Genomic DNA, 27,493 nt, shown 5'->3' with positions numbered 1-27,493 from the left:
TTAAACTCCAGTTGTTTAGCATGTAGTATAACATTAATTTCAGGAGTAGAATTTAGTGATTCATAGCTTATAGAAACCCAGTGCTCATAGAACCCCAGTGCTCATCACAACAAGTGTCCTCCTTAATACCCATCATCCATTTAGCCCATCCTCCTGCCCACCTCTCTTCCTGCAACCCTCAGTTTGTTCTCTATCGTTGTGAGTCTGTTTTATGGTTTGCCTGTTTTTTCTCCCTATGTTCATCTGTTTTATTTCTTAAATTCCACATATGAGTGAAATCATATGATATTTGTCTTCCTTGCCTTATTTCACTTAACATAATATATTCTGGGTCTATCCACATCATAGCAAATGGCAAGATTTCATTCATATACATACACACACACACTTTATACACACACACACCACATTTTTATCCATTCATCAGTCGATGGACATTTGGGCTCTTTTCGTAATTTGGCTACTGTTGATAATGCTGCTATAATCATCAGGGTACACGTATCCCTTTGAATCAGTATTTTTGTATTCTTTGGGTAAATACTTAGTAGTCCAATTGCAGGATCAGAGGGTGTTCTATTTTTAACTTTTTGAGGAACATCGTAATGTTTTCCAGAGTGGCTGCACCAGTTTGCATTCCCACCAACAGCATAAGAAGGTTCCCCTTTCTCTGCGTCCTCACCAACATCTTTTGTTTCCTGTGTTAATTTTAGCCATTCTTATAGGTGTGAGGTTGTATCTCATTGTAGTTTTGATTTGTATTTTCCTGATGACCAGTGATGAGCATCTTTTCATGTGTCTGTTAGCCATCTGGATGGCTTTTTTGGGAAAATGTCTATTCACGTCTTCTGCCCATTTCTTAACTGGATTATTTGGTTTTTGGGTGTTGAGTTTTGTAAGTTCTTTATAAATTTTAGATATTAAGATATGTCATTTGCAAATGTCTTCTCCCATTCCAAAGGTTGCCTTTTAGTTTTGTTGATTGCTTCCTTTGCTGTGCAGAAGCTTTTTATCCTGATGAAGTCCCAAAAGTTCATTTTTGCTTTTATTTCCCTTGCTTTTAGGAGATATATCTAGTAAGAAGTTGCTACAGCTGATGTCAAAGAGGTTGCTGCCTGTGTTCTCCTCTAGGATTTTGATGTTTTCCCGTCTCACATTTAGGTCTTTCATCCATCTTGAATTTATTTTTGTGTGGTGTAAGGAAGTAGGCCAGTTTCATTCTTGTGGCTGTTCAGTTTTCCCAACATCACTTTTTAAAGAGGCATTGTTTTTCCCATTGGATATTCTTTCCTGCCTTATTGAAGATTAGTTGACCATAGAGTTGTGGGTCCATTTCTGGGTTCTCTATTCTGTTCCATTGATCTATGTGTCTGTTTCTATGCCAGTACCATACTGTCTTGATAACTCCAGCTTTGTAATGTAATTTGAATTCTGGAATTTTGATGCTTCCAGATTTGCTTTTCTTTTTCAAGAGTTCTTTGGCTATTCAGGGTCTTTTCTGGTTCCATATAAATTTTAGGGTTGTTTGTTCTAGCTCTGTGAAAATACTGTTGGTATTTTGATAGGGATTACATTAAATGTGTAGATTTCTTTGGGTAGTAGAGACATTTTAACAATATTTGTTCTTCCAACCCATGAGCATGGGATATTTTTCCATTTTTTTGTGTCCTCTTCAATTGCTTTCATAAACGTTCTATAGTTTTCAGAGTACAGCTCTTTTACCTCTTTGGTTAGGTTTGTTCCTAGCTAGGTATCTTATGGCTTTTGGTGCAATTGTAAACAGGATTGATTCCTTAATTTTTCTTTCTACTGCTTCATTATTGTTATATAGAAATGCAACAGATTTCTGTACATTGATTTTGTATCCTGTGACTTTACTGATTTTGTGTGTTAGTTCTAGCAATTTTTTGGTGGAGTCTTTTGGGTTTTTTTAATATAGAATATCATGTCATCTGTGAAGAGTGGAAGTTTTGACTTCTTCTTTGCTGATATGGATGCATTTTATTTCTTTTTGTTGTCTGATTGCTGAGGCTAGGACTTCCAGCACTATGTTAAATAACAGTGCTCAGTGTGGACATCCCTGTCTTGTTCCTGACCGTAGAGGAGAAGCTCTCAGTTTTTCCCCATTGAGGATGATATTAGCTGTGGATCTTTCATATATGGCCTTTATGATATTGAGGTATGTTCCCTCTATCCCTACTTTGTTGAGGGTTTTTAATCACAAATGGATGCTGTACTTTGTCAAATGCTTTTTTTACATTTATTAGAGGATCATATGGTTCTTATCCTTACTTTTATTAATGTGGTATATCATGTTGCTTGATTTATGAATATTGAACTACCCTTGCAACCCAGGAGTAAATCCTACTTGATTGTGGTGAATGATTCTTTTAATGTACTGTTGGATTTGATTTGCTAGCATTTTGTTGAGAATTTTTGCATCCTTGTTCATCAGGGATATGGGTCTGTCATTCCCCTTTGCGGGGGGCTTGTCTGTTTTTGGAATCAAGGTAATGCTGACCTCATAGAATGAGTTTGGAAGTTCTCCTTCCATTTCCATTTTTTGGAACAGTTTGAGAAGAATAGGTATTAACTCTTTAAATGTGTGATAGAATTCCCCTGAGAAGCCATCTGGCCCTGGAGTTTTGTTTGTTGGGACAGTTTTGATTACTTATTCAATTTCTTTGCTGGTTATTGGTCTGCTCAAGTTTTCTATTTCTTCCTGTTTCAGTTTTGGTAGTTTATATGTTTCTAGGAATTTATCCATTTTTTCCAGATTGCCTAGATCATTGTGAAACAATCTTCCAGATTTTTGGCATATAGTTTTTCATAATATTCTCTTACAGTTGTTTGTGTTTCTGTGGTGTTGGTTGTGATCTCCCCTCTGTCAGTCATGATTTTATTTATTTGGATCATTTCTCTTTTCTTTTGGATAAGTCTGGCTAGGGGCTTATCAATTTTATTAATTTTTTCAAAGAACCAGCTCTTGGTGGGTTCTTTGTTTGTTTTTATATCATTTATTTCTGCTCTGATCTTTACCACTTCCCTTCTGCTGGCTTTAGGTTTCATTGGTTGTTCTTTTTCTAGCTTCTTTAGGTGTAATGTTAGGTTGAGTATTTAAGATTTTTGTTGCTTCTTAAGGTAGGCCTGTATCGCTATGTACTTCTATCTTATGACCGGTTTTGCTGCATCCCAAAGGTTTTAGATCACATGTTTTCATTTTCATTTGCTTCCTTGTATTTTTTTATTTCTACTTTAATTTCCTGGTTGACCCATTCATTTTTTAGTAGGATGTTCTCTAGCTTCCTTGTATTTGTGGTCTTTCCAAGATTTTTCTTGTGATTGACTTCAATATTTATAACATCATGAAAAGATGCATGGTATGATCTCAATCTTTTTGTACTTGTTGGGGCCTGATTTGTGACCCAGTATATGCTCTATTCTGGAGAATTTCCCATGTGCACTCTAAAAGAATGTGTATTCTGCTGCTTTAGGATGAAATCTTCTGAGTATATCTGTTAAGCCCATTTGGTCCAGTGTGTCATTCAAAGCCATTCCTTCCTTGTTGATTTTTTATTTAAATGATCAATTCATTGCTGTAAGTGGAATGTTAAAGTCCCCTATTATTATTGTGTTATTATCGATGAGTTTCTTTATGTTTATTATTACTTGATTTATATATTTGGGCATTCCCACATGGGGCATAAATATTTACAATTGTTAGATCTTTTTGTTGGATAGACCCTTTTATAATGATACAGTGTCCTTCTTTATCTCCTGTTATAGCCTTTGGTTTAAAATCTAGTTTGTCTGATTAAATATGGCTACTCCAGCTTTCTTTTGATGTCCATTGGCATGATAAATGGTTCTCCATCCCCTCACTTTTCAATCTGCAGGTGTCTTTAGGTCTGAAATGTGACTCTTGTAAGCATCGTATAAATGAGTCTTGTTTTTTATCTGTTCTGGTACCTTGTATCTTTTGATTGGACTTGATTGATTTAGTCCATTTACATTCAGAATAATGACTGATAGACAGGAATTTAGTGCCATTTTATTCCTTGTTTTGACAATATTTCTAGAGATTTTTCTCTGTTCCTTTCTAGTCTTTGTTGCTTTTGGTCTTTCTGTCCCACTCAAAGAGTCCCCTTTAATATTTCTTGTAAGACTGGTTTAATAGTCACAAACTTCTTTAGTTTTTATTTGTCTTGGAAACTCTGTATCTCTCCTTCTATTCTGAGTGACAGCATTGCTGGATAAAGTATTCTTGGCTGCATATTTTTCCCTTTTAGCACATTGCTACTCTCCTGTGGCCTGCAAAGTTTCTGTGGAAAGATCTGCTGCTAACCTTATTTGTCTTCCCTTTTAAGTTAGGGACTTCTTTTCTCTTTCTGCTTTTAGGATTTTTTCTTTATCTCTATATTTCACAAATTTAACTATGATAGATCTTGGTGTTGGCCAGCATTTGTTGATTTTGATGGGAATTCTCTGTGGCTCCAGGATTTGAATGTCTGTTTCCTTCCCCAGGTCAGGGAAGTTTTCAGCTATAATTTCCTCAAATAAACCTTCTGTCCCCTTTCCCTGCTCTTCTTCTTCTAGAACTCCTATGATATGGATGTTATTATGCTTTATAGAGTCACTGGCTTCCCTAAGCCCACGTTCATGATCCAGTATTTTTTTTTATTTCCCTCTTCTTTTCAGCTTCATTTTTTTCTATAATTTTATCTTCTTTATCACTTATTCATTCCTCTGATTCTCCCATCCTTGTGATTATTACATCTACTCAGTTTCAGATCTCAGTTATTGCATTTTTCATTTTGGCCTGACTAGTTTTTGGTTTTTTTATGTCTACAGTAAGGGTCATCCTGATGTCTTCCATTTTTTTCTCAAGCCCAGCTAGTATCCTTATGATTGTTACTTTAAATTCTGAATCAGGCATATTACTTATATCTGTTCTGGTTAGATTCCTCGCTGTGACCTTTTCTTGTTCTTTCTTTTGAGATTGATTCCTCCCTCTTGGCATTTTGCCTAGGTTTCTGTTTTCTTCTCTGTGTTAGGAAAGTCTGTTATGTTTCTTGCTCCTGAGAGTGATGGCTTTATGAAGAAGAGGTCATATTCTTTCCACGGCCTGATGCTTCAGGGAGTATCTCTGGTGTATGGCGTGTGTGCTGTGCTGTTGTGTTTTGGCTACTCTTTCCCTCAGGTCAGTCCTCTGCAGTTTTCTCCTTGCTTGCAATGGGGAGTGTTTGGACCTTGGCCAAGTGTGGTAAGTTTTAACTAGGTGTGCTCTGCTCTGCTTGTCAAAAGAGAACTGATGCTCTTCCCACTAGAGCTGAGGTTTTGCAGCACTCTGTGGTCAGTAGACATGGTACGTGCGGGGGTTTTGCTGGTCTTCTGGAGAAAGGGCCCACTCCTCTGGTTCTCAGGCACACTTGCCTGAGGAAAGCAACACCAACAGAGTTGGGGTGGGGGGGTGGGGATTGGTGTAAGTGGTTTAGGCCACCACTGCTGGCACTGTGCTGCTTACTGAAGTTAGTTTATACTAAGGGGGCAGGGGATGGAGCCAGCCAGTTCCCTAGTCTCTGAAGAGGAGAGTTTGCACCTGCTGCTGTCAGAGAAGCCCTCCCAGAAGAGTGAACACTCTCCCCTCATGTGTCCAGGGGACCCTCAGATCGCTACCTTTACCCTGTGGGCGTCTGGGCTGTGTGCCTGCCCAACAGCGTAGTGCACCTGTGTTCTATCCCAGGCAGGCTGGCTGAGTTTTAAAACTCCAAACTTTGGGGACCTGTGCTAGTTCTCTGGGAGAGGGTCTCCCCACGGTGGGACTGATTCAGGTTGCCCCAGAAGGGCAGTCACACCAAAGTGCAGGGGTGTGGAGTTCGGAGTAAAGCCTAGCAAAGAGCCAGTGTCCATGTTAGCTGCCCTCAGCAAGGTTCTCTGCGCCTATGCTGAGGGGTGGGAGAAGGAAATGGTGCCCACAAGCTCTTTTGTCCCAGGAGAGGCAATACTGCCTCTCCCAGATGTGCTTCAAAAAGTGGGACCATCTTTCTCTCCCAGTGCATCCCCAGGGGTCATCTGCCTCTGGGCTATCTACCCTCCTATTCCACAGGAGCACTGTAGCTCCCTCAGGGATTCATACCAGCAGACCTCTAAAAATCCAGTCTTTGAGCCCTGCTGGTTGCAAATACTCATGAAAGTCAGCCCCTCTCATTTTTCCAGTCACTGGCTTTGTGGATCCCCTGTGCACTCCTCTCTCTCTCTCTCTCTCTCTCTCTCCCTCTCCCTCCCTCCCTCCCTCTCCCCCCCCCCCTCTGCAATCAGGGCTCCCTCCCCTCCACTGCACCCATGGTCTGTTTTTCCCCCAAACCACATCTCTGCACCTCCTGCCTTCCACAGTGTGGCCTATTCTCTCCCTGTAATTGTGCAGTTTGTTCTGTTAGTCGTTAGATTGATTTCTCGGGTATTCAGAATGATTTGATATTTATCAAGCTGGGCTTGAGGGATGGGGCAAGCCTAAGGTCCTCCTGCTTCTCCACCATCTTAGCTTCTCCACCTCTTTTCAACCTATGGCACTTTTTGCCCTTGCTGAATGATTGGGAAATCTGAAAACAATCCACTGAATGTTAAGGAACAATTATGTTAACAATTATTCATGCTTATATCAACTGGAAATTATTCTGCATCATATAACATGCTAATTAAACAGAGACATGTTGTTATAATTAGAGATAATATGCAAACTCCTAGATTGTAAAAGAAAGAAATACTGTAAAGGAAGAATTGAGGATACTAGGTAGTGGGGAAAAGATTAGCATCTCAAAGGAGAGAGAAGGTAAACCAACCATGAGCATTTGCAGCATATGAAGCAGTGTGCAGGTGTATTTTACTTTGTTTAAATTCGTTGATACTAACTGCTTTTTAAAACATCTTTATAGATTGAATTTTCACTTGAATCAGATTTAAATTCTAATTTCTGACTGATATAGTTGGGAACTATTAATTTATGAGAACTAATTTTCTTTACCGGTCTGAAGCATGCCTGATTTTAAGAATCACATGGGTCTCTTGTTAAAAACACAGATTTCTGGGCTCTTCGCCATAGATACTACCTAAGGATTAGATTCCAAAATTCTGGATTTTTTCTTAATATTTATTTTGAAAAAACTTCAAATATATATTTTTATCTAGATTCACCAGTCATTAAAATAATGGCGAATTACTGGATATATGGATGGATGGATAGATAGAAATAGGCCCTAATAATCTTCATTACGAATCCCTAGCAGCTCAAAATTCCCAGACTTACTCTAGAAAGTAACAATAAACCTTTAGTCAGAAAAACATTACTCTCAACATGTAGCTGTTAAAGGATCTTGTTCAATGTGAAATAATGTCATACATCTGAAAACATGTGTTTAAACATATACGTATCATTTAAAGAATAAAAGCCCATCTTCCCTGCCCTTAAGTATTAGAATGTTAGCAGGAAATTACAGTCTCTTTTCCTCATCACTCCTCCACAGGTAACCATTGACTGGATATTGTGTTATTAATTCCCTCGCTTTTCTTTAGACTTAATTTCATGTATATATCTGAAGAAATTATTTAGTTTTCCTGCCTTTGAACATAAAAAATAAAATCCTACCATATTCTTCAATGACTCTTTTAAAAAATTTACTTATTTATTTTAGAGAGAGTGTGTAAGCATGAGTTGGGTGAGGGGCAGAGGGAGAGAATCTTCAAGCAGAAGATTTACTGCTGAGTGAGGAGCCCAACACAGGGCTCAACCTCATGACCCATGAGATCATGACCTGAGCTGAAACCAAGAGTTGAATGCTCAACCAACTGAGCTACCCAGGTGCCCTCAGTGACTTAATTTTTTTTGCTCAATATTGTATTTTTGAGATTCATCTGTGATGATAGACATGGTTCTGATTTGTTTCCACTGCAGTGTACTGTTATATGATTATACCACAATTTATTTAGTCTACCACTGATCTACCACTGATGGATAATAAAAATGTTTTCAGTTTCTCTTCATATGAACAGTGGTATCTAGAACATTCTTGTGTCTCTCCTCTGTGTACATGTATAAGACTTGCTCAAAAGTATGTACCTATGGATGTCCAGGATTGACAGTCCTAGAAAGGTATCATTGTTTTTCTAAATACCAGGGATTCTTATCATTGGAGAGTAGGACCAATTTCCTGAACTTCTTTGGCTGTCCAACAATTACACCACCAGTTTTTTGGTGGGATCCAGAATATTTTTACACCTCTTGAGACATTGTACTAGTAACTCAGCCTTAAGGGACAGAATGGAGATGGTCCAAGCCTTGTTGGTCTCTTTGCCCCATACTTAGTAGACAAACATTTGAGCTGGGAATCTGTATACTGGCTTATCTCATGACAACATTCTTGGGTCAACTCAGTATTCATAATGATCACTCACATGCTCTTCTAATGCTCCCTTCACTTATTCTACATGAGTGATTTTCCACTCCACTTGAACAACACAAATGACCACACTCTAGATTCTGATCAACGGGATGTCGTAGTGGAAAGAACATGGGCTTTGGATTGAGAAGTAATTGACTTTCATGGGCTTGATCATTTAATAAGCATATAGTAAAGTTGCTTTATTTCTCTAAGGCTATTTTCTCATCTATAAAATTGGGGTAATAGTTTGTATCTTAGAGGCATGCTATTATAATTAGCAATAATATACAAATTGCTTGGCCCTTTACCTTACCCTCAATGTGCTTTCATTAAATTATAGTCTTGGTTGATATTGTTCTCCTTGTTATTTATCATCACCCTCAGAAATCTGGAAATACTATAATCCCTTTTTTTGATGATAACCTCATTTTTTTCTGCCTGATTGTATCAATTAAATCTGCACACACACCCCTTAAAAATTTCATCTGAACTTCTAGTTTCCTACCATGAGTTGTTCTCATAATGTTTGCATATAAATATGTTTTGTTCTCTGGTCTTAAATTTTTTTTTGAAGAATGGGATCGTATATAGACATACTTCATTTTATTGTGCTTTGCAGATACTGCCTTTTTTTTTTTAACAGATTGAAGGTTTGTGGCAATCTTGTGTTGAACAAGTCTATTTTTGCCATTTTTCCAACAGTATTTGCTCCCTTTATGTCTCTGTGCCACATTTTTGTAATTCTCATAATATTTAAATATTTTTTATTATTATATTTGAATTGCTGCAATCTCATGATAAAATTTTAACAGATGAGAGTTGCTTCTTATGGGTGAGCAAAGAAACTGGTTCCTTAAGACGGAATCTACTCCTGATGAAGATACTGTGAAGACTGCTAAAATGACAAAGGATTTATTTTTTTTTTATTTTTCTTTTTTGTTGTTGTTTTTTTAAATTTTTTATTAAGTTATGTTAGTCACCATACAGTACAACCTTAGTTTTTGATGTAGTGTTCCATGATTCATTGTTTGTGTATGACACCCAGTGCTCCATGCAATATGTGCCCTCCTTAATACCCATCACTGGCCTATCCCAGTCCCCCCACCCCAAAGCCCTCAGTTTGTTTCCCAGAGTCCATAGTCTCTCATGGTTCATGCCCCCTTCTGTTTACCCCCCCCTTCATTCTTCCCTTCCTTCTCCTACCGATCTCCCTGCTATTTCTTATGTTCCATAAATGAGTGAAACCATATGATAATTGTCTTTCTCCGGATTTAAAATATCACATAGGGGTGCCTGGCTGTCTCAGTAAGTAGAGCATGCAACTCTTGATCTCGGGGTCATGAGTTAAGCCCCACGTTGGGTATAGAAGATTACTAAAAAAAATAAAGGAACTTAAAAAAAATAAAATATAACTTCGTTGGTAAAGCAGTGGCAGGATTTGGGAGGATTGACTCTAATTTTGAAAGAAATTTTACTGTGGGTAAAATGCTACCAAACAGCATCAAGTGGTATAGAGAAATCATTGGTGAAAGGAAGAGTCAGTTGATGGGTCAAACTTCTTTATCTTAAGAAATTGCCACAGTGACCCCAACAGCCATCAACAGCAAGACAGGACCCTCCACTAGCAAAAAGATGATGTTGGTCTTAATTTATAAAGATGACTGACAACATAGAAAGATTAATGCCTTTGAAAGAAAAGCAATGGTACAGTTCCCTTAGAAATGAGAGGCAAGGCACACAACGCAGGGCCACAGGAGGAACACCACATTTTGATCAGGAAAAAGGAGAAGCTAGAAGAGCAGTTAGATCATGGCCATTATTGGGGTTTAGGGGGGCCATGGTAGAGGGGTGAAGGCAAGGCAGGGCAGGACAAACCACTGAGGATTGGCTGGTTTGAATAATTTTGGCACAGTCTAGGCCATAGGAGAGCTCCTAGTTACCTGGTTGGTACCTGGCCCTGGGAAGACTAAGGCAAAGGAATATTATCTCCTGAGGTGTAGAGGCCAGACAAAGGAAGAGGTAGGGCTTTGGAGCAGTTAGTTTGCATATCAAAGGCATGCTTCTATCAGAGCCCTTCGCTATTTCTAAGAACTGGCTAGCCCTGAGAGGGGTAGTCTCTCCCAGCCAGAAAATTTTGTTTTTTAAAATGTAAAGACATCTTTCATAATAGTAAATTAATAAACCCACACACACAAATAATACATTTTCTGTCAATTATTTACCTTCTTTTGGTCTCTTCTTAAACCAAACATGCCTGTTTTGAGCTTTTGATTCCTACCCTCCCCAGTCCCCACCATTTCCCCACCATCTTCCTCTCTAGTTCAGTTAATGGCACAGTCATCAGCTCCGGTACCCTGGCCTGAAAACCGACATTCATCCTTGACTCCTCTCTTCCTTCGTCCATCAGCAGCTCCTGTAGGTTCTGCTCCTGACCACGCATCACCCTCTCCAGGGTGGCCTCCCCGGTCTAAGCCAGCATCGGTCTCACCTGGATTTCGGCTGCCATCCCATCCTCACTGCTTCCACTCTTGCCCCTTCAAGAGAAAGTATAAATCAGCTCTCATCACTCCACTGATTAAAGTCCTCCGAAGACTGCCCAGCTGCAATTACAGCAATTCCCAAACATCTTGCCTCGGTCTTCCGGTAGGATCAGACTTGTCTCCATCTCTTCACTCTCTTCTCTTCAGTCCTTGTGTCCCAGTCACGCCTCTTCCTCACCCTTGAGTACTGCAAGCTCAGTGCCATCTCGGGGCCTTTGCACGTATTGCCTGTTTTCCTAGAACTCCGTTCCTACATTTGTAGTGTCAGGCCTCCTTTCCTGGTTCAAACGGCTCGAAGGTTATCTCCTGAGAGAGGCTTTCCCTGAACCTCCTGGGACCCCCGTCCATGTTTTTCCTGAACTTTTTACTTTGTTTTCTTTATGTATCTGTACTATCCACATATAATCTTAAAATATTTGTTAATGTGTTTTTAATCTCATGCCACTAAAATATAATCTCCAGCATGATGGATGGGCACCTGTTTTTCTGGTTTATTACTGCGTTTTCAACATCTATAATAGTGCCTATAAAAGAGGTACTCAGTAAATATTTGTTGAATTAATAAAAATATGAATGAAATGTAACTAGAGACAAAAAAATTATAAAACTTATTGCATGTATCACTAATAATTATATAATATATATTTAAATGTGTATAAATATATTAGAGCATTAAAATATTTCATCTTTTAGTATTAGAATTCTTTTAAAATGTCAGCAATCTTCAGTGAACAAATTTTATTATGCTTCATTTTAATGAATTATATGACCATTTTCCTTAATAATAGTTTGAATTTATTTCAGTGGAAATTATTTTTATTTTTATTTAACATTTGGATAATATAAATATATCTATTCATTTATAAATATGAAAATTCCTATTTTCCTATATTTGACATAGAAAGGACTAAAGGGGACTTATATTGGTTGCATCTAAAGAAAGGTACTTAAAATACATGAGAAAAATGAAGTAAAGAAAAGTAAGGGTAGGAAAATAAGTCTAACAAAAGAGGTGATAGTAATAAAAAGCTTTCCTTGGTAGAGGAGGTCTGAAAAGTGGGTCCTGAGTTTTCTGGCAACTGATACAAGGAGAGAAATACCACATTTATGGGACTTGTGTTTTCTATGAGATAAAGGTCAACCAGTTCTTTCAGGAACACTGAACTGTTCCTCATACTGAGGTCAGGGGAAAACATCTCCAACCTCAGTGAAAGGGCAGGGTATAACATGAAACGTGACCTCAACACCTTCCTTTCACAATTATAGTGACCTAGGTTGTTTTAGGAAGAATAAGTCAACACAGGAGTCACTGGATAAGTGCACTAAATCACCTCTGAGTTATGTATGGCACACTCCTTTTTAAACCATTAAGTATTTATGTTGTTTTGTTTTGAATTTAGTTTGACACAACCACTTTCAAAAAGTGTGTGGGGTAAAAAAATCAGATTCACTCCATATATGCCAGTTTCTCCATATTACATCATGGGACAAAGAATTTCTACCATCTTGAAAGGAATTTATCTATGTAAGTAAGAGTCAGTATCAGGTCAGCTGAACCACCAGCCTGAGAGCTCATTGCTTTAGTCACAAGCACAGTATGATTACTCAGCTTTAGTTTTTTACTCTATGTTCGGCCTAATAATTTATCATATGTATGGATTAATGCCTAATATATCATATGCAGGTAATATGTGTGTTATAAGAAATACAGTAGTGTATTTCATAATGATCACATACACTGATGTTGCAGCAAATTAATAAGGAAAAAAATAATACCTTCAGTAATAAATCATTCCATTTCTCAATTGTGCACCTCCATTTCCTCCAAGACTCGTGTCCACGAGTGCTGATCAACCTATGGGTGAAATTGAAAATAAAACGAAGTCCTTGGATCCAATACCTGATGCTCCTCCTGACTACACTGCCTTTTAAGTTCACCAGATCCAAGACCTGATGACCCTCCGGAGTATAACTCCCATTTTATACCTGGTAAGTTAAATCTTCAGAAAGAATCTTTTCACCACTGCAGAAAATGACACGAAGAGTTAAGTTGTTTGTTTAATTACTTTATTGTTTCAATAAGTGAGTATTGAGCACCTACTGGATGCCTAATAGTTTACTGGATGTCAAGTAGAACATTCCTACCCTCAAAGAATTTAGTCTCCTGGAGTAGGAAGTTATATGGAAATATGATGAGAATGTGATAGGGACACAAAAGGCAGAGTAACTGACTATGGGATTAAAAAGAAGGCCAAACTGAGGAAGTCAGGTTTTATAGGCACCATAAGGAGTTTCTCAATCAAAAAATGGGTGGGGAAGGGAGAATGTCTGGGAGAAAGAAAACATGTTCAAAAACAGGAGGTCGTGAAGGCCTTGTGGTATGATTGGGACTTGATGAAGGCCTGCTTGGGTCAAAAGACAGACATGCAGAGCATTGGAGATAACAACGGGTCTTGTGCTGATGAAGGAGTTTGCATCTTATCCTGGAGCCTGAGCAAGCCTACAGATCGTTTTTGACAGGACATCAACACATTAAAGCAGATACTTTTGTTTGTCTTTCATCACTTTCTTCCCAGCTTCTGGCACAGGGTCTGGTACATAAAAGGTGCTCAGTAAATGCTGAGTAACTGATTGGGTGTCTAATAAGATAGCTCTTGGGGAACGGGGGGAGGGGGCGCCTGGGTGGCTTATTTGGTTAAGCATCTGCCTTCGGCTTAGGTCATGATCTCGGGGTCCTGTGATTGAGTCCCACATCAGGCTTCCTGCTCAGTGGGGAGTCTGCTTCTCCCTCCGCCCCTCCCCCCTGCTCATACTTGTGCTGTCTCTCTCTCAAATAAATACATCTTAAAAAATAGCTCTTGGGGCCAGTGTGAAGGAATCACTGGAACAGAGGAAAAGCTAGTTAAGAAGTTACTGCAGTGGTCCCATCTGGATAATGCTTAGTAACAGTGAGTATAAACAAGAAGGAGAAGCTCACAGTGTGGGGAAAAAATCATCTATGAGATAGTTACAGAGATGTTACTTCATTCTAGAAGTAAGATCCATGGAGCTCAGGTAGCCTCTGCCCCTGCAGTGTTTTCTGAAAACAGCAGAACTTCCTTTTCCTTTTTCCTCTGTGTATATGTTGTGTGGATATGATCCGGTATAACCCCTCAGTACTGGCTCACTGCCTGCTAAATCCTGGGTCTTGATGCTCCTGGATTATGGTCAAGTTCTATCTGGCCATTTCTCAGTATTTTACTTCATTCAGTGTCTTATTTCTGTATTTTTTAGGTGATTTATCTTTCTTTTTTTAATGGAGGAATAACTCACATACATAAAATTCACCATTTGAAAGTGTATAGTTCCATGGTTTTTACTATATCCCCAGGGTTGTATAACCATCACTACTATTTTTTTCCCCTAGGACCACTTTATTTTTGCAATTAAAAAAAATTATAATGCAGGTATTTCAAAATTCAAATGGTACAAAAGGACCTTGGAAATTCTCCAGTCCTTGTGAGCAATGTTACTAGATCACAATCTTGTGTATCCTTTGGGGCCACTTTACACTTAACTCCTGTTCTGTTTGGCTGCAAACCCATGCCATCATTTTTATTACCTCCCAAATAAGTCATATCCGTTAGCAATCACTCCACGTTTTGTTCTTTCCCCTAGCTCCTGGCAACCACTAATCTATTTATATCTGTATAGTTTTGCCTATTCTGGATATTTCATGTAAGTGGAATCAAAACACGTATAATCTTTTGGGTCTGGCTTCTTTCACTCAGCATATTTCAGCGTTTTTCCATGTTGTAGAATGTGTTTGTACATTATTCCTTTTTATGGCTGAATCATTTTATTGTATAAGCACCTTGTTTATGCATTTATCACTTCGTGGACATCTGAATTCTTTCCAGTTTTTGACCTTTATGAATAATGCTGCTATATATATTGACTTCTGATGGCAAGTTATATTTTAAGTTTTATAAAAAATTCTAAGGTATTGTTTCTTAAAGTGTAGTTTAATATATTAAGCCTATCAAAATAATGTGGGTTTCTTTTGCTAGTATAGAAATGCAGATCCTGGTCACCTATTGAATCAGAATCTCCAAGACAGATCCTGAAAAAGAAAAATATCCTATCTTGTTGATTCTTATCAACAGCTAAGTTTGAGAAACGCTTTTAATATTGTGTTTTCGGAACTGCAGATCCATCAGTAGGCTCTGAAATTAATTCAGTCATTCACAATAAGTTCTTGAAACAGAAAATGAAAAAAATATTCAAAATAAGAAAACACAAATATGATTAAGGATTCAGCCAGTTTTACAGGTCAGGTCTCAGCTGGACTCTTTTGCTAACCTAGAGTTGGTTTTATTTAATTTTAGCTAAAATGGATCTGTAATGAAATCTGAAAAATAAATTATTGGGCCTTATTTATTTAGTTTTCAACCGCAGTACTTTTTAAAAAACATCTCTTTTTCCTGGAATCAGGAGGAGAGGATCTTTTTTGCTCTAGGCTTGGCTTTGCTTTACATTTTGTTCTGGCCTTTCCTAGAAGTTCAGAGAAAGACAACTGGCATTCTCCCTCTCACAGGATTTCAGCTAAGGCTTTCCAATGCTAGGAATAACTTAAGAGTTTATCAGGTGCCCCCTTGTAGTCAACCAGAGCTCAGTTACTTATGTAACTAAAACAATTAATTATTGTAAATCTGAGACAGCAAAACAAAACACACGGTGATAAAAATATTCATATTTTACTTTTTTAACATTAAAGCTACATCTCAGCAGTATGGACAGTCTCATATCTAAATGCTGTTAATTCTCCACATTTTTAGCAATGTATGTGAAATGCTTATGAGATCCCTGCTTCTCCAGTGGAGGGCAGGGGACCAGACTTCCTTTCACAGGAAAAGGGGTGAAGTGCTCCCTGTTACTGCTGGGCAGGAGTTCAAGCTCCTTACCAGGCCTGCACTGATCCATCCTGGCTGATGTTGAGGGTGCTTCTTTTGAGAGACATTTGATAAAAGAAGCAAAATCTAAAGTCATATATTAGTGGTAACTCACACTAATTTATATTTATTCAATTCATATTTTGAGTGCTTCTCTTCCTAAATATTGTGATTCTTTAAAGAAATCTGGTTTCCTTGACTGTGATCTTACTTACAGTGACCAAGTTAATTAAACTGACCCCCGATTGGAGGAGAGCAGTGTGAGAACCAGATGATTAGGATATGAAGAAGTGATTGGGTTAGCAACAGCAGGTCTTCAAGTCACCATTTTGAAGGTAAGATGTGATTTCAAATCCCAGAGTTACCATTCGCTGTCTATATAAACTTAACAATAGTATAAAGAACATAAAAATAGAATCTGCCTAGTGGTAAATTTATTCCAGGCCCTGTGCTAAGCCTGCAGCAGCCTTATGAGATGGGCATAGAGAGGCTATCAAATTACTTCATCTCTTCCACCTTAGTTTTTGTGATTGTGAAGTGAGCATCACTATTTCAGAAGGTTTAAGAGGATTAAATGAGTTAATAATCTGGAAAACCCTCTACTACATTTTTGGTACATGGTAATGAAAATGAAGCCTCTTACTATTTTCAAGAAGATGTCATGTGACCCATGTAATTTCCATGTAAAAATTCATGCTAAGTTTCAATATATTGTAGTTTCAATCATGTGTAATTTTTTCATTTGATTTTGAACACAAAATCCCCATGATCTACTGTCCCTCCACTTGCGTACTACCCAGGAAGCTTGCTTATGGGATACTACAGTCTACATCAGCTCAGTACCTTCCCCTCGTACCAGCCAACTGGTGGCTCTCATCCTACATATATGGTACCGGCCTGGCAGATGTCCAGTGTTAAATCAGTCTTCTCCAACAGCATGGATGCCAGAGCCAATTCCTGTGGCAAACTGCCCTCCTGGTCTGGAATACTTATTAGCTCAGGTACTTCATACAAATCCAAAATATTTTCTTATGAAATATGAACTTGGGGACCCAACAAAAAAAGACACACACTGGATACAGTGGATAAAGGTGGTGGGTCTGTGATGACAGAGGTCCACTTGTGAGACTATAGGAGCGGTGATACTGATTTCAGATATGTGAAGGGGGAGCAAAAGTATAGGAATATTTTCAGTACGAAGAGTAGGGCTTTCATAAAGGATTCAGACTGAGTTGTAAGATATTCAAGATATCCTCTTGAAGGGGCACCTGGGTGGCACAGCGGTTAAGCGCCTGCCTTCGGCTCAGGGCGTGATCCCAGCGTTATGGGATCGAGCCCCACATCAGGCTCCTCTGCTATGAGCCTGCTTCTTCCTCTCCCACTGCCCCTGCTTGTGTTCCCTCTCTCGCTGGCTATCTCTATCTCTGTCAAATAAATAAATAAAATCTTTAAAAAAAAAAAAAAAAGATATCCTCTTGAAGGAAATTAGAAAAATAGGGATAGAAAAAAAGCTATCATAGATGCCACTTGGGGTGTCATTTACTTGGAGGTAAGAGTAAACATCAAGAAAGACAACATGGGGTGCCTGGGTGGCTCTGTTGGTTAGGCTCAGGTCGTGATCTCAGGGTCATGAGATGAAGCCCTGCATGGGGTTCTGCGCTCAGCGTGGAGTTTGCGTGCCCCTCTCCTTATGCTGCTCCCCCTGCTCTCTCCCTCCCTCATAAATAAATAAAACCGTAAAAAAAAAAAGACAACATGAAGGAACAGAACACTTAGTGACAAACTTATCAGGTGCCTTGGCTCCTTGCTTTCCCTCATCACCCATAATTTCATCAGCGACTCTAGCCCTCATAAAAACCTATTACCAATTAAACATAAGGTGCCTACCAAGCACACACAGCTTCAAGCCAAGTCCATGAGGCCCCCTCCCACAAAGTGGTGGTCCCCTAAATCCCTTCTGTATAAAAATTAGGAAGCTACTCTGAAACCTACGTCATAAAGTTGAGGGATAAGCAGATTTGGTTGTAAACTCAAATGGTGTAAACTCAAAAAGTTTACCTAGTGAAACTGAAACATAGCTAGCATTAGATTCTTCTATAATCCTAGCTATTTTTGTCTTGGAAACAGGAGGTGTTTAAGTTCATTATAAGCAAGGGATTCTAATTCAATACTTCACTCCCCACATAATCAATAAAATATTCCTTGAAGTTGACAAGTTCCTCTTTTAATTCAATATATTATTATTGAAAACTATCGATACACTGCCAAGGAGATGATGTGCAAAATGCAGTACAATTGGATGAAGAAATTGGAATTTGTAGGAGCCAAAAATTTTATTGAACCATCCCTTTGTAAAATAACTATAAAATACACATGAAGTCACTAACCCCTTCATTATTTTAGAAGCTTATTGGATGCTTATAGTTAATAAATTTTAGAAAATCCTTTTTATGCGTGGATAATAATAATAATTTCTCCTTGCAAGTCTGGGGTCTCTAGACCATTTCCCCATCTTTTTAAAATTGTGCAGCTTTAACATTGTTTATTAAAGTTAAAAGAAAAAAAACAATTGCTCAACTTCTTCCATTAACCTGACAGAGGTTAAATGATAGATATGATGGGTTCACTTTCCCCTTTCCAAAATGGATGAATTAAGAAACAAAACCAGAAACAAATAAAAAATAAAACCAGGTTTAGAGCTAGACAGTGTAGTTTTTAATTCTGTCTTTATTCCCTGCTAGTTCTATAATGTTGAACAAATTTCTTAAGTATTTGATGTTTCAATTTCTTCATCTACAAAGTAGTGCTAACTATCCCTACCCTCTTGGGCAGTTCTGAGAGTTGTCAATGTCTGATACAATTCCTGGCACACAGGAACCGCTGCATGGATGAGACGCTATAATGATGCTATTTAGTTGAAATGCCTGCTTGGGTATAAGTGGAAGGTACATACCCAGTCACTTTCCTCTATCTTCTCTAGACTTTTGAGAACATGTGAAGGATATCGGGGCTCCTTAGAGGAATTCTGTCCAACTCAGCAGGTTTACATGGCTTCTGAGCCTTGAGTTTGCCAGCAACTCCACTAGCTTCTCAAGGAACTGCTCCTTTATAGCCACCGTGTCTTATTAGGTAAACTTCTATGTTAAAGGACTTCATTTCTTTAAGCTATTTTGCCTAGCAGTGGACATTTTATGAAGTAGTAAATTTTTTTAATCTTTTAGTCCTAGAGTTTAAAATTCTGAAAATTTTTTAATTGCACTGTAAACCATTTTGGTGGCCACTTTTGAAAATTGTAAGAGATGTGTAGACCCCTCACCCGGTTGTGTTTTCATACAAGAAAAAGTCTTAAATTAAGCATGGACTGTGTTCTTCACCCTCTTATAATTAAGCACACGATTAAACATTCATGTCCACTTAAGTCACTTTCAATTTTATTCATTTCAAAATCTATTCATTAACTTACTCAACAAAAATTTAAGGAAATATGACATTTCAGTCAATGTTCCATGCTCAGAAGTTAGGAATGACAGAAAATTGTATATGATAGGATCAGTCTGTCCTGAAGGAGATTTCTTTTCTTCCACTAGAAGGATTCAAGCATCTTGGGAGTAATCCCAAAGTAAAACTAAGATAAAAAATCTATCTAATGATATTCCCAGTTTCCCTTTTCAAGGGATCATATTCCAGAATGTTTCTTGTCCTTTGCCCTAATCCTATTTATATCCTGCCCTCTTGGACCCTCCCCTTAATAAAAGTGAATGCCTGGGGAAGAGCTTGGCGTTTAGTAACTCAAGTGAATGGAATCAGTATGTTAATCTCTCAGAGGTACCTGTGAAATAATATAAAATTGGACACTTCTGCATGAGGTTCACCCTAGGTGACTCCCTCTCCCTAAGCCACTGAGAAGATTGCCTTCTCTGTGGCTGGTTCAGGTTAAACCATCCTGAACTTCTGGGTAACACCAGTCTGTAGGTCATTGAGACCAGTGAGTAGGGACTGAGCTAGAAACAATCTGTGTCAACACAGCTTTTTCTAGATGCTGTTAACTACAGCAGGAAGATGATTTTTTGATATTTTATCAAAAACATTATTAAATGTTTTAGTCTTCTAGAGTATAACTGGAGGAAAGTGTTTTTCCTACCTAGACAGTTCTTATATCTGATCATGTGCAGATAGGTTAATTTCACTCGATGAAATATATTTGTAATTAATTAATTTACATTGAAGATATTTTAAAAATCAATTGATACATGGTAATAATTTCTGTCAATTTCTTTTTCTAATGCTAGCTTGTTTTAGTTCTATTATTTCTATCTTCCCTAGTTACTTCTTTCTATCCCAGTACTTGAACAACGTACACATTCTTCAGCATTTTGAACCCCTGGAAAATATGTATACTTCAGTGGTGATCAGCAATATTTGAATCAACATTATTCAATATCCAGTTCCTTATTCATACTGATCATTTTTTAGTGGTTCAAGGAGAAAAGACTGTGCTAGAAACTTAAAAAGGGAATTTTTGTATAATTTTATTTTTTTATAAGTGATATGATATTGGATTTTATGTTGAAAAAGATCTTATATATTATCTGGTCTACCCCATTACACTTATTCCCTCTCTCTGCCCCCATCATTCACGTTTTACAGATGAGGGGAAAAAAAGAGCAAAGAAAATAAAGGACTTATTGAAGGACCAGCAGAATCTAGATTTGCTGGAAAGAGGAAGAAATGAGCACAGTAAACATGAAGCCTGTCATCTGTTGGAAAAGTGTTCCTGACCCTTAGAGCAACAACTTTACAGATTCCTTTGGCTGTATGTAAGGCCTCCAGCTCTTCTTGGTGCCTTTCTCCATTTGCAGTTTGTAATGACCTTGGTCATCTTACCGTATTTCATGAGCTGACTCATTTGTGATGCAATGTATAATGTCATTAAAATATTTTTAAAACTAAAGTTTTCTGAATATTATATAAGACATGATCATCTTACAAAAGATGTTTTCAATCCTTCCTGTTATGTGAATAAACATTTTAAAGTCATCTTGCTGAGCTTAAAATAAATGTTATAAATCCCAAAGGATTTAAATGCTTACAAGGATTATAAAATATTTTGATGTTCCAAGCAATTGCATATGCTTCAATGAAATTTTGAAAAAGCTGTGTTTCTTTACATGCTAAGAAATGCCATACAAGCACTCGAGGCCCATTTTAACTGCTTCTAATTTAAAGTGACTTTCTCATTTTATTTTATAGTGATGACATCTTTTGAAACTAATAAGAGATAATGATATTAAAAACAACCTGGACCAAATGGTTTACATCGTAACTGAAGACACAGACAACTTTACCAGAAATGCTTATCGGAAACTAAGGCCCTTCGTCCTTGAGGTCACCGACTGTATGGGCTGAGAAATCATGACAACGCAGAGACCTTTCAGATGCACCTGCTGTTGCCTCTGTTGTCCCTCCTCCAGGCAAGAGGTCAGAGAATGCAGGTCTTATCCCTGGTTTCTTCCTGATCCAAGTCTTCACAGCACGCTTGTGCTCCTTCCAGAATGACAATGAGGGGATTTTCACTGGGTCTGCTGGTCAGCATGAAAGAAGGGAGTGGGGAGGAAGGAGGCCACATTGTTTCACCCAAAGAAAATCACAGAGGGCTTTTTCTTGTGGGTTCTTGTCTTCCGGCGCTAGTTGGTGGGTCAGGCACAAATTAGGGTTATTTATTCAGTGACCACAATTCTGTCAGTTGTGTCTACTGAATTGGAAATGTATCTATGACCTAGAACAGAAGTCATGTACATTTGTCTAAATGTACCTACATATCCCCAGGTAAGATGTCCCTAGACATCATCGAATGCTTTTAGAATAGGAAGAGACCTTGGATGACTTTACACTCCCCATCCCAGTCCACACCTTGCCACAGATAAAGAAGGGGTGGCTCAGAAAGATGACGTGCCTGATGAGGATGTTACAGGCCCCCGAGTGCTGGACCTAGAGAGCTGACGTTCTGAGTTACAGTCGGGTTGCTCTTCTACAGCCTGTGTGGCTCTAGGAAGTTGTTCTCTGCAGGGAAATGAAGCAGCCTTAGTGAGAGGTCCACCAGAATTTTGAATTCTAGATTTGTCACCTACTTAAATTGTGCAATTTACTTAACTTCTTTGGAGCTGCGTGCTCTTGTACATAAAATATGCACAATACCCCATAGGATTATGGGGATATTTAGAAGACACAGTAAGTGCCAGCACTTACTAAATGTTAATTTATTTACAACCTTCTCTGTGTTTGATTTCCTATAAGATGGAGATAATAATAGCATCTATCACACAGGATTGCTTTGAGGATTAAATAGTAATAAATAAATGTCAACTGTTCATTACGGTACCTGGCAAATAGTACAGTGCCTCAGAGAATGTTGTTCCCAGGTCTTATTCCTCTCTCGTTACTGTTTTTGTAATAATAGCCTGATATTTGAGATGAATCTTCACCTTTAATCCTTAATCCTTTTGGATTCATATTCCTGAGTTGGGTTTTTTCTCGAATCCTATAAATGCAGCCTTCCCTGAGTAAAGTAAGCCATGATGTAGTAAAGTTAATCAAAATTACAAATATACTCAATTTATAGAACATTTATCTCATGATAGATTTTTTCTCATTTCTCCAGTTTTATTTGTAGTCCTGTGTGTGTGTATTCAGTTTTGTGAGGTTTGATCACCTGTGTCCGTTCCAGTGTCCACCACACAATGCAGATACCCTACAATTCAATCATCACAAAAATCCCCTTTATAACCACGCCCATCATAGAATTAAAGAAGGAACTGGCTGTTTCATAGCAAGTGACAAGCAAGCCTCCCCTGTCCTGAGGAAAACATGACTTTATCCCTCAAGGTTGCTCCCTCCAATGACAACTCTGAGAAATGGCCACGGGAAGGAGCAGTCAGAGCTTTGCATTGCTGGCACACACAGCAAGAAGTTTAGAAGTGTGAGGGGCCCGTGGAGGACTCTCTCTCAACAATATCCTTAGCCCTTAAAGGATTTCAGAGCACATCTAGATGGTGTGTACGTGTGTAGATCTGCATAGCGTCCTCCCCTCTGTCACGTCTTCATCTGCAGCTGGACGTGCAGTGCCCTCCCGGTGTCACCATTGGCTTTGTCGCGGAGCACTGGAACCTGTGCAGGGCAGTGTACAGCCTCCAAAGCGAGAAGAGAGAAAACGTGATGAGAGTGTGCGGGCTGTGTTCCACCTATGGCTGTGGTTCTGATGCGGTTTTTGAGGTAACCTAATGTTAAAATAATATTACTAAAGTTTTTTCTACATAGACTGACCAACTGCAGAATGATCCCATTTCAGTGCACTTTTCCATGGACGTGCAATGAGGTTTACATTGTCACTGATAAAATAAATAGAGCAGTGTGGTGAAATATTTGTAAGATACTGTGCTAGGTATTGAAGGAAACTCAAAGATGGACGAAGTAGTACTCTATCCCTCAGCAAGTGTAAAACAAGTCAATGTAGAATTATAGTATGAAGCTCAACAAGAACTCTTGTTGGACAGTAAATGCAGTTCATCAGTTTGCACATATGTACCACTTGGTTCTCACTACCCCATCATGAGCTGGGAGTCAAGACAGAGCTGAAATTCATGAGGAGTTAATAGTAAGGAGGGTGCTGAGGAACTTCTTCCCTCTGATGTCATTGTAATGAAGGGAGTTAGGGAGAGACATGAAAGCTCCTAGAAGAGAGGAAGCAGAACAGATGGGATTAGCTGACACAAGCGCTTGGAGAGCTGATGAGTCTCAAAGGCCCAGGGGAAGCCTGGTGTCCTAACCCTGTTCTCCCAGGTTCCAGAGGAGGCTGGTGGTCAGTGTCCACTCGTGTGTGTGGTGGCAGTGGGGGAAGGTGCTGGGGCTGCGATGGCCGTGATGCATCCACTCCTTTTTTTTTTTTTTTAAGATTTTATTTATTTATTTGAGAGAGAGAGCAAGAGAGAGCACGAGTAGGGGGAGACAGAGAAGCAGACTCCCTCCTGAGCAGGAAGCCCAATGCGGGCTTGATCCCAGGACCCTGGGATCATGACCTGAGCCAAAGGCAGACACTTAACCAACTGAGCCACCCAGGTGCCCCTGGTGCATCCACTCTTGCAATAAAAGCTGACTTCAGTTTGCTCAACCGTGTGTGGCTTAGAGTTTTGCATGAAAATTTTCTGGATTCTGAGGAACCAAAATGTGTGTACGTTAACATAACATTTATAAGGCAAATGATTTACACTGGAAATCTACATATAAGTATAGCTTTAAAAAGAAACAAAAAATAGGGGCGCCTGGGTGATTCAGTCGTTAAGCGTCTGCCTTTGGCTCAGGGCGTGATCCCAGCATTCTGGGATCGAGCCCCATATCAGGCTCATCTGCTGGGAGCCTGCTTCTTCCTCTCCCACTCCCCCTGCTTGTGTTCCCTCTCTCGCTGGCTGTCTCTCTCTCCATCAAATAAATAAATAATCTTTAAAAAAATAAATAAATAAAAAATAAATACCAAGTTCTAAACACATGTTCTGTAATTAGATAGCGTAATGGTTGCCCATTAAATTTTCTTCCAGTTCTTAGATCTGCTGCCTCTCAACCAAGAAGCTAGTCATGTGAAATCATATAATTTTGTTGTGTATAGTTGCTAGGTTTACCTCAAGATTTAATTCTAAGCCAGAAGGATATGCATCTGGGTAAATTTGGAGACGGATCAGCCTAACCATGGAATAGCTGGGATAATGTAATCAGTGACCACAACTGTGGTGATCTAATGATGATGAGAGCAGCTGTCCTTTTCAGTGCCCCCTGTCTTCTAGGCATGGTTCTGGTCCTAACTACTTTCCACATATTAACTCGTTTAATTCTTATAAACAACCTGTAAGATAGATGCTGTGATAATTCCCCCTTCAGAGGTGAGAAAACTGAGGTTAGAGATCTTGTGCAGAGTTACGCACAAAGCCATTATTTGAAAGTGGCTCCAGAGGCTATTCCCTAAACCACTGTGCCCTGTGTCTCTTTCATCTGTGTGATATTTCGTCTCTTTATGTGTGAACATAGGAGAACAGAAATAGAGTAAAATGGTGGTGGGTTACTTCATGTGCTCTCAGGTTTAGGATCATGGCTGAGAAGCCCACAAGGCTCCGAGGACATCTTGTAAGCGGGTGTGCTCTCCTGAGAGGCTTGCCTTCGCTTCTGTTGGTGTCCCAGTGATGTTACAAACAGAAGGCCGTTTTTTATGTTATTCTGTCAGTTTGGTTTTTCCCAAGTCCTGTGTATATTTTAAATATTGAGTACAAATCTTGATTATGAATTCTCAATGGACAAGATTTTCCCTACCTCTAGTACAGGCCAAAACAGTCAAGCTTTCTTTTATTTTTATTTTTTTGAGTCTACATGATTTTATTTTATTTTTTAGGTTTTTTTTTATTATTATGTTCAGTTGGCCAACATGTGGGTACATCATTAGGTTTTGATGTAGTGTTCAACGATTCATGAGTTGCATGTAACACCCAGTGCTCAAGCTTTCTGTTAGTCCTTGTTGTCTAGTCTACCTTCATACTGGTTGTCTCCCTTTGAGGGTTCCCACTTTTTGAGGATCTATAATATAGTACACTCATTGCTCAGGCCCAAGGCCCCACCACTGCCTTGCCGTGATTGGGGAAATCAAATCCTATTCCTAAGGAAGATTGGTACCTCACAGAAGCCAAAGAAAGTGTCAGCCTCTTTGTAACACTCAGGATTTCCAGATTTTTCCCTTTTGCCCCACAGATTTCTTTCTTAAGAGGTTGGCTTTGCATGTAAATAGGTTTTAATTTATACTTTAGTCAGCACTTTTAAGTTTTCACAGTATCTACTTTGCAACATTGCCAAAAATGGAAGTGACAAAATTGTTAAAAGGGTGCACAGAACATAAGAGAGAATGTTCAAACATTAGTATAAAAGAATTTTCTTGTGATTTATTAATGGTTGGCAATAACTAAAAAGATACTCCTTTGTTTTCTATTTAAGATAATATATATGATGTTTTTGCTATATGGAATTCATGTAGAATTCCAGATCCTCTGAAAATGTTTGTTTTACTAGGTTAAACATCATTCAGTTAATATTACAGCAACTGTTTTACAATCCAAGGCACAAAAAAAATTATCTTGGAAAAAATGCTGAAACCTTGTTTTTCTTGAAAGTTTCAAGAGCATGTTTGCTCAGTTGTCTTAGGTAACAGTATTTGAATGCCATTTGTTCTCTTTTGTTTAAAATAAAACAGATTCAGAAAATAAACAATCTTAGAAACTCTTGTTTATTCAAGGACAGGGAGATATTAGGAATTCTGTAGAGAATAATTAAAATGACAAAATACTTATCTAGCTTTGTAAATTTATTGCTGCTGGCAATAAATTTTGCCCTCCTCACCATAAAACTGAATAAAACAAGACTTAAAAGGGGGGCAGTACTAGCTTATAGTTTTCTTTATTAAAATATACTCATTTCTTAGCCAAACTTATGCCATCACTAATGAATACATTTTAATGAATAGAACCAAAGGGTTTTAGAGCTAGAAGGAACAGGAAGGACTCTCTGCTCTATATTCTAATGTAAGATGAGAAAACTCAAAAGGCCTGGTTCATGTATGCAAGTTATACTAGAAATCCAGAACTATAATTACAAATACCCCTTTTTTGTCCAGTATTCATGCAACCACACCTCAAATTTAAGAGATTTAAAACATTTCAGTGTACTATCCTTCCTAACAATGACATTTTAATTGAAAAAAATTTTAAACCCTGTTTCAAATTTTTCTAATATTCTAAATTATTTTTAAGCACATGCTAACAAAGTTCATCTCAATAATCCTGGCTGATATCACCGCAATCTTCTCACCAGGAAGGAAGAACTAAATTACCATGTTACAGAAACGAAAACATTTAAAATGTCTAAATCATGAATGACATAGAGGTTTATCTTATTTTAAACACTGGTACACTTAGATCGTTCTTTTCATAGCTGTCATTCACATCTAAGTTTAAGTTCTCTTATTGTATCTGATTTTAGATTTTTTTTTTTTTTGTAAAATACATTCAGCATTTGATATATTTACTTGTCTTGAGGAAATTTAACTGCTGGTAGCACAAGGAATGTCAAATGAGCAGAGACAGAACCCAATCATTACCTTGATTTAGGGAAAGGAAATATGTCTGATGGGCAGTTGGATACAGTTCTTCCCAGATATAGCTTGGCCTGACTGTTGTCCTGGAAGACAAGCCTAAGGACGGAATATTTTATTCAGGGGTCTGGCAGATTCACAGCCAACTATGAAAATTCTTCTAGGTATTGCTCCTTAATTTCCTCTTTCCTTGAGTTTATTTTTTATTTTTCCACCAATTATAACATTTCCACTTTTCCCTGTGTTTTCTGTTAGCTGTATATTTATTTCTGTTCTGTGTGTCGTCATATATTTCTATCTACACGTAATTTGTGCCATTGGTTTGAGATACGGCCGTGGGACTTACCTGGAGAGGGAAATCAAGGTGAGACTGCGCTGTTTTCTTCACTGATAGCTTTATAACTTTCTAAGAAA

The 27,493-nt window shown here is 38.4% G+C and overlaps 1 long non-coding RNA gene across 3 annotated transcripts in view; it reads left to right on the top strand.

Annotated features, from left to right (window-relative positions):
* The window catches only part of LOC123802517 (uncharacterized), a 75,856-nt gene that overhangs the window by 14,403 nt on the left and 33,960 nt on the right, over positions 1-27,493 (top strand). Inside the window, exons 3-9 of one of the 3 annotated variants that reach the window (XR_015727890.1) lie at positions 10,840-11,075; positions 12,802-12,961; positions 16,121-16,238; positions 18,884-19,032; positions 20,551-20,716; positions 21,154-21,381; positions 23,011-23,172. This is a non-coding gene — a long non-coding RNA (uncharacterized LOC123802517). The remainder of the gene's footprint in view (positions 1-10,839; positions 11,076-12,801; positions 12,962-16,120; positions 16,239-18,883; positions 19,033-20,550; positions 20,717-21,153; positions 21,382-23,010; positions 23,173-27,493) is intronic. The other 2 variants (XR_015727888.1, XR_015727889.1) reach the window with 2 other exon arrangements.

This window comes from Ursus americanus, chromosome 20 (assembly GCF_024610735.1).
Source record: "Ursus americanus isolate L20-20 chromosome 20, mUrsAme1.1.p, whole genome shotgun sequence".
Taxonomy (NCBI): Eukaryota; Metazoa; Chordata; class Mammalia; order Carnivora; family Ursidae; genus Ursus; species Ursus americanus.
The sequence above is the reverse complement of the archived record's forward strand: the minus strand, read 5'-3'. Positions and strand labels throughout refer to the sequence as shown.